Below are 7921 nucleotides of genomic sequence, written 5' to 3'. Positions count from 1 at the left end.
GCACCAGCAGCGTCTGAAGGAAGAGGGGAGAAGGCGCTCAGCGCGTTCTCCGCCGCCCTCTCAAGCAGGCCGAGAGGTGGCGGTCGCGCTCCCCTCAGCCGCGCAGCAGGTGGTACGCGCCGGCGCGAACGCTCAGCCTTATTACCCACCCCTGTGTGGGTTGGGGTTGGTATGTGCCGAGTGGGGCTGCTGGAGGCGCGCAGTGCGGCGGCAGCGCGGCTTCCCCCCCGCCCCGGGCGCGCGGTGGTTCGTCCCTCCTCAGAGGAAGTGGAGGGGCGGTGGCGGCCATGGCCGGGGCGGTTTCGGAGGGCCCCGCCGCTCTCCCTCCGGGCCCCGCCGCCGAACCATAGCTGAGGGCGGTGGGCCGGGGCCTCTCGGCTGAGCCAGGCCCTGGGCGCCGCCTCAGGCCCGCTGTGGGCCTGTGCAGGAGCAGCGCTGTCAGGCGCTCTTGGGCCGCTCTGGAGGGCCCGGGAGCGCGGCCCAAGGGCGGGTTTCTGCGGCCGCCGGGCTGAGACCCGCGCAGTGAGGGGAGGAATTGTTGCCCTGGAAAGCTCTTGTGTGGTTGGCAGCTTTAGTGGTTTTAAACAAGGGGAGGGGAGATTCAGACTAGGTATAAGAAAGAAATTCTTCACCATGGTGCTGGTGGTGGATTGCAGACCAAGTGTTCCCTGTAAGATCAGAAGTTGGGAAGACTTAAAGGAGAAAGAAGTCTCAAGGTGTGGCCGAGGAGATGTTTTACAGTCACAGGAACCTGCCTTCCTCCAGCGGGACTCCAGCCTTTTGGGGAGGAGAAGCACATGGTGGTTCCTGGGCTTTCCCCATGGGACAAGGATGGACGTCTGGTCCATAATTTCCCTGCTAAGTGTAGCTGGTAGCACTTGCTGGTTTGCTTCCCGCCAGGCTGGAGGTCCCTCAGCTCTGCCCCTGCGTGACGTGGGTGCTGAAGGAAACCATCCGATTCCCCACGAGCTGTGGGTGGCTGGGACGAGTTCAACCACCGACACGGTCCCTGCGGAAATGGTTGTGGGGACGTGACCCCAAGGCACAATGGCCGTGTTGGTGCTCAAGAGTTGGTTGCTGCAACAGAACAAGGAGTGTTGGTTTTAAACTAAAAGAGGGAGATTCAGGCTGGACATGAGGAAGGAATTGTTGCCCTGAGGGTGGTGAGAGCCTGGCCCAGGTACCCAGAGAGGTGGTGGCTGAACCATCCCTGGAGACATCCCAGGCCAGGCTGGACGGGGCTCTGAGCAACCTGAGCTGGTGAAGATGTCCCTGCTCATGGCAGGGGGGCACTGGATGGGCTTTGAGGTCCCTTCCCACTCAAACAATTCTTTGGTTCTGTAGGTGTTCCTGTGCTTCAAGGAAGAAAACTATGCTGCCTTAAACTAGAATTGCTAGTTTAGGGCAGGTTGAGGTACTCTTCTTGAGGTAAGCAGTCACTGAAAACTTTGCCAAAGGCGGTTTAAATCAGGGCTTCTTCAAGCACTGGAGGGTTTGACCTTTTCCAAAGAGACTTGTGGATAATCCTGAGAGGTTTTATCCTTTTTAGTAGTCCCATTGTGCCACCTCAAATGAGAACTGAGCAGGAAAGGCTCAGGTGGGCGAGGTGTGATGTTGCACATGTGTTGATACTTTCATGGGTTCTGTGTGACATTTTTATTAAATCTGTATTTTTATGAATAAGAAGTTTTTGAAAATATTGTTCAAAATAATATAAAGGAAATTGATAAGAATTCAAAGGATTCGTAATTTTAAACTCCTTGCTTCTTGCTTTTTTATTTAGATGATATTAGTTGTGTTTAATAGAGCTTGACTTAAACCAACAGACTACCTTAAACATGAATTTCATGCTGTATCTTTGTGTCTCCTGCCCTCCTTCAGACCAGACTGTGCCCTCCTGCCTCAGCCCTGCCACAGTGACTGTCCTGGTCCCTCTGCCCCACGTGGTTTGGGGTCAGATTCAGGATTCAGTGCTGGAAATGGTGAGAGAAGGGAGGGGGCAAAGACCAGAAAAGGAAAGCTGAAAACTGACCCGATGTTAAAATTCACTGTGACTTCAACTGAACTTAAGTGTAAAGTGTAACTCTTCGTTTTCAATAAAATGGTAAAAAACATGTCAAAGTGTTGTATGTTTTTTGGTTTGGGGCATATGGTATGTAGTGATCTTTTTATACCTACTGAAAAGTGTTTGGTGTGGAAGAAGGAGATAATTTATTATAGCAAGATAAAAATTGTACAGTATTTGCAAACCTTGTCTTTATTTTTATATGTATCTATACATGCAGGGGGTGTGGGTGGATTTCTTTTGCTGATTACACGATGTGTTCACCAGGCAGCTCGCTCAGCAAACCACTGAGAAGGGGTCTCAACAGAAAGCAGCTGTGTTGGTTGGACATGGAGAGTTCTCCCTGTGGGCTACTGGAATAGCTGGGAACCTTTAGGATGGCGTTTGGAGTTATTTTTTATTTTATTTTTTTTTTCCAGAGGATTGGGAGGAACGGATGGTGCCAGCGGTACCTGCGGTGTGCGTGAGCCAGGGAATCACTGAATAATTGTGAAATCCCAGCAGCTGGTACATATGGCCATTATAATTATGGTGTCGTTGATTTAGGTGCTGTGATAGTTGCTGAAATGTGTATTTAAAGCAGGATACACTCTTTAGACAAAATGCTCTGGGTTTAGAGACAACGAAGGAACCTAATATGAATGTACTGGTGAAATGTCATATGTAAGAAATTGTTCCATGTGGCCTTAATGCTAAAATGAGCGTTAGAGAGTGAGGATTTTTAGAACTGATTTTTAGTGCTGTTTTCCTGACGCTGTCATGCACAGAGAGTGGTTTTCTTCAGCAGATTTTGCTGAGATACTGCACCCAAGAGTTAAAATGTAACAAATGCAGTAAAAAACCTACCGGCAATAACTTGTGGAGGAACTAAATGTGCAGGGACCTGCTCCCTTGTCAGAGTTCGTTTATTTCACTGAGGCCATGTTTACTCTTCCTGTTGCTACTATGTAACCATTGCAACCAGTACTTCCTATAAATGCCAATCTTGTAGCATGTTTTTGCTACTATGTAACTATTGTAACCACAACTTCCTATAAATGCCAGGCTTGTAGCATATTTTTGCTACTATGTAACCATTGTAACTGGTCCTTCCCATAAAAGCCAAACCTGGAGCATGTTTTTCTTTCCCATGAATTACACCGAGCAGCATGTCTTACATTGTCTTCTCCTTTGAAGATATTTAGGGAATGTGGCTTTTATTTTTGTGCCAGTGTGATATTCTCTGACTCCCACCCACCTCTGTTATGATGAAGCGCTGTTAATTCTGTATTTTGAGGGTGCAGACACTTAAACTGAGTTTCTGTGATGAGACACGAACCAGAACTGGTTCCCAGTTTTGGGCCAGTACAGCTCCAGGTTGGTTGGGGTGAGGGCAGGGGGAGCCTGTACAGACCTCCTCTTCTAAATTTTAAGTCTATTACAATTTTCTGATAGTGGCATTGAGCGAGTAACTTTTGCCTTTTACTTTTCATCTTTCTCGGATTGTGGGATCAAGGACAATTTATTTGAATATCCACTGTAGTTCTTGGGTTGCGGAAGAGAGATTAAATATGCAATCAGCTTGTATACTTTAAATTCAGTGCTGTGTGTATTTGTACATATGTACATGGAAGAATGCATTCCATGTTGTGATTTTACATTGTTCAGTACACAAAATAAAGGTGTTCTGATGGGGAATTAATCTGAAATCTGTGTGCGTGCGAATGTTTTCTGTTGGTTGGGTGTTTCTCATCAGTGCTAGAGAAGAAATCTGATTTCACCCTGTTAGTAGACATTGATTCTCATGGGTTTAAAGGTTTGATACAAACAGGGCAGAATTCCTCCAAATATTGTAACAATATTAAGGCAGAGTGGGCAGCGCTTTTGCTGTTTCCAGTTGTGCCTCTTCAGGATGCAGACAGTGCTCTGTGAGAAAAAGCTCCTCAACAACTGTTTTATACAATTCATATCTTGAAATTAGAGTTAAAACTACCAACCGTAATCCTGGCACCTCTGGCAGAGTCCAAATTAAGAGTCTCTAAACACACAAACATTAAAAGGCCTTTACTTTGCCAAGGTTTTCTGCCAGATCTGCTGCCTAAAATCAGGCTAAATCAAGTGATTTCCCCACCAAGGTTTTAACTTTTTGCACTGTTTTTAATAGATTTTGATACAATGCATACCTTTAACTCTTCGTTCTTGATCGTGCAGGCAAGTCCCTTGCCACTACATCTGTATTTTGAAATTTAGAATTTATAGGAAGCTGAGAGGAGTTTCTTTTACAACAGAATGATAGCACTGCTAGTTAGAGTATATTTAGATGCACGGTGGTCTTTTATTTTTGCTCTTAGAAATGCACTTAAGCTTTTCCTGTATAAATACAAGACTACCCTCAGGTGTTTCCCCAGCCTCTGTTGGTTCCTGCGGTTATTGTCTGGAACAGCTCCGTGTGCTGGCCAGCAGGGTGAGGGCTTGGACACAGAATGTGCTCCGAGACCGGATCAAAAAGGCAACATCAGTGAAGCTTCCAGTGTGTCTGTCTTGGCATTCAGTTACTAAACCAGGAGCAGCTTGTTAAGGGGAAAAAAACCAAATACATATATATATACATATATACACACATATATTTTGAATTGTTTTTTCTTCTTATTATTTTTATTTCAGAGTGCCATGTAGAGCTCTGTCCTGCCTCATTGCACCGGTAAAATATTTTCACGTGTTGGCATATTAAGCAAACAGTGAATGGGTCAGGAAGGCAGTGTTGCCTTAGCAACTACCGTCTGAGTTTCTGGATAGATTGGAACTATTGGTGTCTAACATGGCGAGTTAAAGAAATCTCACTGGACCTTTCAAAAATGGGTGAAATTGTATTCTACATGAAGCCAGTTATGGCTTTGTTTGCTGGTGCATCTGATTATTTCACAACAGATGTGCTTTCGGTTATACAGAAGGATTTATTTTGTTTTCCCATTAGAGCTTCGTAAGTTATTCAAGAATGGAATTAGTTTGGTTTTTTACAAGTACAGTTTTGATCTTGTGGTAAGGGGGGTTGGTTTGGTTGTTGTTGGTTTGGTTTGTTTGGGGGTTTGGTTGGTTGGTTTGGGGTTTTTTCCTTGCCAGGAGTCCCAGGGCTGTCTGATGTATCCTAGTTAGACCCTCTCAGCACATCACCCTGGTTTCTTTTGGAAACATCCATAGGGAGCTTTTTCCCATGTTCCAAATATATTATTTGCAGCTTATTTCTTCCTCTGAATAACTTCACTGAGTTTTCACTCTTTAAGAAACATGTATTTGAATTTTCCAGTTCTGTGGTTTGCTTTATAAACGGTGGGGTTGTATTTTATGCTGGATGCTATAGTATCACGGCACATTTTCATTATTTTCTGCTCCCACTTGCACCGTCATAATGAAAAACATCAGACCAAGAGCCGGCTGGGTTCGCATCAGTTCGATATGGGGAAAAATCATATGAGTATGTCAAACTACTTATCCTGAACTAAAGTCTAAAGCTGAGAATGATTTCTTGGGTTCTGGGGAAATGAGCTGAATCTCGACCCCTCTGTTGGCTCAGGAAGGGAAGAGTTTGGGAGTCAGGTGCCAAGAGAAGAAAGGCATCCAGGTCCAGTGCCCACCAAAGTCAAGGCAAAATACAAAGCAAAAATATGGGACTATATATATATATATATATATATATATATATATATATGTATTAACCTCGAGTGGCTTCTGGCTCTGAGTGTTATGCTCAAGGGAGTTCTCACTCTGAGATGGATAATTTCAGATTCCCAGATCTTGTGCAGTAAATGTTGAACTTTGTCCACCTGATTCACTTTTTAGTAGAATCCTACTCAAAATCTGATGCAAGCACTAATTACTGATTTTGATCAAGCTAATAAGGGATTTAATGCTAAATAATTGCGTATCACACTTTGTGTTCATATGCTCGCTTTGTTTCATAAAAATCCTGCGATGAAACATAGATCAGTAATGCTCGTTGCTTGATCCTACTGCTGTATCGCTGATGAATTCATGGATTTAAGACAAATAATCCGTATTTCATTACGAGCAAGTGCTAGAAATAAAAATGTACTCTGGACTATTGGTTGAAAAACAAATCCTGAAGTCATAAGAGAGGATTAAAGATGGAAAAAAAATCTCTCAAGAGAAATGTTAAAAACCAAAGAGAGTAATGACATCTGTTTAATAGCATCCAGCCCTCTCAACCAACAGTTAGGAACCTTTGAAGTCTTTAAATATAGGAAATAAAAGCAGGGGGGGAAAAAAGGCAATGCGTGAGAAAAATCAGAATAAAATAACAGTGCAGGTTATCGGAAATTTTCCTTTTCGACACGGGAAGCTTTGAAGCCTGTCTGAAATGTGTTCCAAAGAGACTAATGAAGCTAAAGATAAAAGCGTGGGGATAAAGCTTAAAGGGCACGAGAGCCGCATTAATTCACAACCAAGGGTAGCGGTAGGAAGAGAAATCTTCTAATGCCTGGGCACTCTCCCCGTCTCTTTCTCCTCAGGACCCCTGTCAGCAGGAGGGTTCTAGTTGAGAGAAAAGACAAAACCAGCCTTTCAAGTTAATGTCAAGTGTGATGGAAAAGTCACAACAAACCCTCCTAACAGGGTGTATTTAGAAATCATTGTGCAAATGCAGCTCATTCCATACCCAAGTGTGGCCTGTCCTTCAGGAGGGCAAATACATTCTTTGAGAATCTTCCAAAATACCTTTTTTTTCCTTCTTCCCCGTATTTGCTGTCTTAAACACCTCATTCCACTTCTGGAATACATTTCTTAGGGAAACTTCTTAATGCATTGAGAAAGGGATCAGTTTGCTGTGATGCAGGGAGTTGTCTCTGCAGGTAATGGCTTGCTGTGAATTTAAGCTTGAAAGTGTGGGTAAATGGAACTGCGCCATGCGGGAGAATGTTGTTCATCAGGCTGCTGACGGAAATGTGGCTCTGCTTTGAACTTACGCGGCTCAACACAGAATGAGTATTATAAGTATATATATCAGTATATATAAGGAGAATAAATGGTATTATGAGCAGTTGAATTTTGGTCTAATGGGTCATGGAAAGTAGGCTTTGCCATCCCTAATACTGTTGCATAAAAATGAGCTTAATCTTATTTTCAGTTCTATTCACTTCCTGGAATGGTGTTTCCCACAATGGTCAATGTGAAAGCCATAGGGTACCGCTGAGATCTTTTATGGAAGTTGGGATGAAACAGTTAAAGATGCGAAGTCAAAGCAGTGATGTTCCATAAATGAGATGTCGCCCAGCAGGAGGGTCTGTCTGGGGGATTTTAGCTCAGTCTTCTGCTGTCACTTGGCAGTGAGTCCTGTTCTGAGTCCACTGTGAGGAAAGGTCCAGGCACACCTTTGGGAACAAAAGTCCCCGAGACTACAGCTGATTCAATGTTTAGGAGAAACCATCCTGTTTAATGGTGGGTGTTTTCTAATCTGCTGCTTAATCCTGTGAATAATAGAATGGGAGGAACAAAAGAATTGAAGTTAATGTGTTGAATGTGAGCAATAAGCAGGTTCCTCTGGCCGTGTCCCAGCCTGGGCAGAGCCCTGTCCCAGAGGAGCAGGGGCGTTCTCCACAGACACTCAAACCAGCTTTTTACTTACACCGGAATATTCCCACAGAATAAAATAACGTGGAAGCTGAAAATCTATTTATCAATAACCCATTTGAAAGAAGCCAGCACTTCCCGGTTGGTCATCCTGCCACCTTTCCATTCGGCTTAAAACAACTTGAACAACGACTTGATTTTTTCAGTATTTCATCTGACTTTGACCCAGATGTTTGCCACGCCACCCCTTGCCATAGGGGCTGTTTTATAAAGAATTTCAGCTTGCATTGTTTT

The 7921-nt window shown here is 44.1% G+C and overlaps 1 long non-coding RNA gene across 1 annotated transcript; it reads left to right on the top strand.

Moving 5' to 3' along the window:
- Nucleotides 1–24: 24 nt before the first annotated feature.
- Nucleotides 25–2121, top strand: LOC139828386 (uncharacterized). Its single transcript, XR_011739910.1, has 2 exons — nt 25–1428; nt 1882–2121. It is a non-coding gene; the product is annotated as an uncharacterized lncRNA (long non-coding RNA).
- Nucleotides 2122–7921: the final 5800 nt, after the last annotated feature.

The sequence above is a fragment of the Patagioenas fasciata genome, chromosome 7 (assembly GCF_037038585.1).
Source record: "Patagioenas fasciata isolate bPatFas1 chromosome 7, bPatFas1.hap1, whole genome shotgun sequence".
Taxonomy (NCBI): domain Eukaryota; kingdom Metazoa; phylum Chordata; class Aves; order Columbiformes; family Columbidae; genus Patagioenas; species Patagioenas fasciata.
This window is presented reverse-complemented; position numbering and strand designations above follow the sequence as displayed.